The following is a 4,470-nucleotide window of genomic DNA, read 5'->3' as shown; positions in this document are numbered from 1 at the left end:
ATCCCAGCGGCTTGGGAGGCTGGGGCAGGAAGATTTTGAATTCAAAGCCAGCCTCAGCAACTTAGCGAGGGACTAAGCAACTCAGAGGAACCCTGTCTCTAAATAAAATACAAAAAGGGCTGGGGATGTGGCTCAAAGGTTAAATGCCCCTGAGTTCAATCCCCAGTACCAAAAAAAAAAAAAAAAAAAAAAAAGTGCTGGGGCTGTAGCTCAGTGATAAAATGTCCCTGGATTCAATCCCAAAAGAAAATTTAAAAGGTTGGTCAGGCCAGAGTGGGCCCGAGGCGGACGTGAACAGGGTCGGATCAAGATGGCGGTGCAGGTGGTACAGGCAGTGCAGGCGGTTCATCAGACGCTTTCCTAGTTTGAGGCTTTCCTAGTTTGTCTCAACCAAGCTCTGAGCACAGAAAAGGAGGAGGTGATGGGACTGTGTATGGGGAGGAGTGACTCCAAATTTGCATATACCGGAACTGAAATGCGCACAGTTGCTGAAAAGGTTGAACCGTCAGAATTGTTCATATTCATTCTGTCATCATCTTGCGACGTTCTGATAAGAGGAAGGACCGAGTAGAAATTTCTCCAGAGCAGCTATCTGCGGCCTCAACAGAAGCAGAGAGATTGGCTGAATTAACAGGTCGCCCCATGAGAGTTGTGGGCTGGTATCATTCCCATCCTCATATAACTGTCTGGCCTTCACATGTTGATGTTCGCACTCAAGCCATGTACCAGATGATGGATCAAGGTTTTGTAGGACTTATTTTTTCCTGTTTCATAGAGGATAAAAACACAAAGACTGGTCGGGTACTCTACACTTGCTTCCAATCCATACAGGCCCAAAAGAGCTCAGAGTATGAAAGAATTGAAATTCCAATCCATATTGTACCCCATGTCACCATTGGAAAAGTATGCCTTGAATCAGCAGTGGAGCTGCCCAAGATCCTTTGTCAGGAGGAACAGGATGCATATAGGAGGATTCACAGCCTTACACATCTGGACTCAGTAACCAAGATCCATAATGGTTCAGTGTTTACCAAGAATCTGCAGTCAGGGGGCCTCTCCTACAGTGGTTGGAGGATAGATTGGAGCAAAACCAACAGCATTTGCAGGAGTTACAACAAGAAAAAGAAGAACTTATGCAAGAACTTTACTCCCTAGAATAAAGGAGGAGACAAATGGGGACAGAAGAAAATATCCAGTATAAAATTAATTAAGCTAAATCAATTTTGATGAAGAAAAAGTTGGAGGACTCACATTACCTGACTGAAAGCTACAGTAATCAAGATGTTAAAGTGTTGCCAGAGGGATAAACACATAAAACAATGGAACAGAAGAGAACCTAGAAATAGACCCATACGAATATTCAAAATATGCCAAACTAATCTGACAAACATAACAAAGACAATTCAATGAAGAAATCAAGCTGAAGCAATTGAATACACATTTTTTTTAAAAAAAAGAACCTCAACCTAAACCTCACTAAAAATTCTATATAAAAGTTACCTCAAAATGTATCATGGACTTAAATATAATATGTAAAGCAAAACATTAGTTAAAAAAACAACAACAACAACAAAAAAAAAAAAACAAGAGAACAATCTTCAGGAGAAAAGTTCTTCAACTTCACTTCAAAAGCACAATACATAAGAGAAGACGTTTCTATATTAAGCCTCATCAAAATTAAAAAGTTTGATTCTAGGGCTGGGGATGTGGCTCAAGCGGTAGCGAGCTAGCCTGGCATGCGTGCGGCCCGGGTTCGATCCTCAACACCACATACAAAGATGTTGTTTCCGCCGATAACTAAAAAATAAATATTAAAATTCTCTCTCTCTCTCTCTTTAAAAAAAAAGTTTGATTCTGTAAGAAATTTTTTTTGTAAGAAATTTTTTAAGAAGAATAAAATACAAGCTACAGATTGAGAGAAATTATTTGCAAACCATAGAATATCTGATCAATTTGGAGTATTGCGTTCAAAACTCAACAGTAAAAAAACAGTCCAATTAGAAAATGAGCAAAGATATGAATAAACATTCATCAAAGAGGGTATATGGATGGCAAGCAATCACATGAAAAGATGTTGAACTTCATAAGTCATCAGTGAATGTAAATTATAACCACAATGATATATGACTTACACACTTTTTAGAATGGTTAAAGAGAAAATGGTTTTGAGGATACAAACTATACTTCTCATATATTCATGATAGGAATATAAAATGGTACAGCCACTCTGGAAAAGAGATTGGAAATTTCTTTTGAAGTTAAACATATATTAACATACAAACCAGCAATTGCCTTCCTGGATATTTATCCCAGAGAAATGAAAACCTATGTTGGCACAAAAGCTCATACAATAATTTTCATAGCAACTGTATTAATAATATCCCCAAACTGAAAACAACTCCGATGTCCTGCAATGGGTAAATGGTTAAACAAATTGTCCATATCATGGAATACTGCTCTGTAATCAAATTAACAATAACGTAAATGGACCTCAGGGGTATTATGTGTGGTGAATGACAAAAACAAAAAAAAGAATCTTGAAAGTTCACATACTGTACAGTAGTGTTCATATAACATTTTTGAAATAACAAAATTATAGAATGAATAGATTAATGGTTGCCAGGGAATAATTGGGGTGTGGCATATGTATGATTATACAAGGATGGCAAAGGAGTTCCTGTGTGCTGATGGAATAGTTTTGTATCTCGATTATGGTATTGAGTACATAAATCTATACCTGTGCTAAAATACATAGACTAATACAGATATGAATGCATGTAAAATCTGGTAAAACTTAATAAATTCTGTAGTCTATTTAGCAATATTATACCATTGTCACTATTTTGATTTTGAAGTTGTACTACAATTAAGACCTTAGCATTGGAGGAAAATGAGTAAAGGGTACATGGGACTCTCTGTACTATTTTTTGCAACTTCCTGTAAGTCTATTATTATTACAAAATCAAAAACGTGAATAAAAAAAAAGAAAATTTAAAAGTCAGCTTTGTCACATGTCATTTATGGCCAGGGAGGTTAGGCATCTCATAGGACAAACATAGAAAGACAAAAGCTATATGTTTCGAGCAGTTTTATGACCTGCCGTATCACACTGCATATAACAGTTGCTCAACAAATAAAGATGGAGTTGAACTGAGCTACAGTAATAAAAGAAACTTTTGTGAAAGATAGGATTTGGCCTGGGCTTTAATGTAGGAAGGTGATTGTCATTGGAGGAGTGATGAAGGACACTGAATCCTGTGGAAGGAAAGAGCAAGAATCCTGGAGGTGGGAGGAGACCACAGTTGTAAGAAGCCTCCAAAGGTGGTCACACAGACACGTTGTATTTAATGCTATAGACAACTGGGAGGCATTTTAATGCATGCCTGTAATCCCATCAGCTCAGGTGGCTAAGGCAGGAGGATCACGAGTGTGAAGCCAGCCTCAGCAACTTAACAGGGCCCTAAGCAACTCACTGAAACCCCATCTTTAAATAAAATACAAAACAGGGCTGGAAATGTGGTTCAGTGGTTAAGTGTTCCTGGGTTCAATCCCCAGTGCCAAAAAAGAGAAAAGAAAATTGGCTTAGGGAAGGTGAACATGGAAGATTTACCTGATAGCATGTGCGAAATGCTGAAAGGTGCAGGAAAGGAAGTGCTGAGGGTGACAGAACCAACATAAGATCAGGAGAAGAGTTGGAAAACTGTCAGAGACTGAGGGATATGCAGGTGAGTCTGGGGGAATGTCCCTGGCTGAATGCATAAGGAGTGACTCAAAAGAAATTTCAAAGAAAGAAATGGTAGAACTGGGTATGTCATATTCACTGCCATTATTATCAATTCCATTCCAGGTTGGATGCACTTACTTACTTTATTTATTTTTTTGTAGTACAAAGGATAGAATCCAGGGCCTCATGTATGCTAGGCAAACATTCAACCACTGAACTACACCCCCAAACTCTCGATGTACTTTATTAAAATATTAACAGCATGGGAAAGTAGGTTCTGTTATCCCCCTGTTTAAAGATGAGATAACTTAAGATGTGTAGATAGATCCTAGATTTGAACCCATGCTTCTTTAAATGCAAAAATCCCTGTACTTTCCACTCTGTCTCACTGCCTGCTTATCATTATTGAGTTTTCATAGAACTGTTGATTTGAGTCAGCGTGACTGAGCACAAGGAATCTATGTCAAGCTCTATTATGTGCTGGCAATGTGGTCAGGTGTGAGACTCACCCCCTAAGCTCCTCCCTCTTCCAACCAGTTTTTCATGTGTCACTGGAACAAAGGGAGAGCTGTGTGAGGTGCTCTGAGCAGAGGTCTAACCAACTGTACTGGCTGTGGATATTATGGGGCTTGGTGGAAGGTAGGTACAGAGCTGGAGTCAGGTCAGGAGGAAGGTGAGAAGAACATGAGAAAAGCTGAGTATAGGGGAGTGCTATAGTTTAATTATGGATCCTGCCCCTGGAAGGG

General features: G+C 38.9%; 1 pseudogene; it reads left to right on the top strand.

Annotated features, from left to right (window-relative positions):
- The first annotated feature begins 310 nt into the window (after positions 1-310).
- On the top strand, positions 311-1,344 carry LOC144254950 (lys-63-specific deubiquitinase BRCC36 pseudogene; annotated as a pseudogene).
- The last annotated feature ends 3,126 nt before the right edge of the window (positions 1,345-4,470 follow it).

This window comes from Urocitellus parryii, chromosome 5 (genome assembly GCF_045843805.1).
Source record: "Urocitellus parryii isolate mUroPar1 chromosome 5, mUroPar1.hap1, whole genome shotgun sequence".
NCBI lineage: Eukaryota > Metazoa > Chordata > Mammalia > Rodentia > Sciuridae > Urocitellus > Urocitellus parryii.
This window is presented reverse-complemented; position numbering and strand designations above follow the sequence as displayed.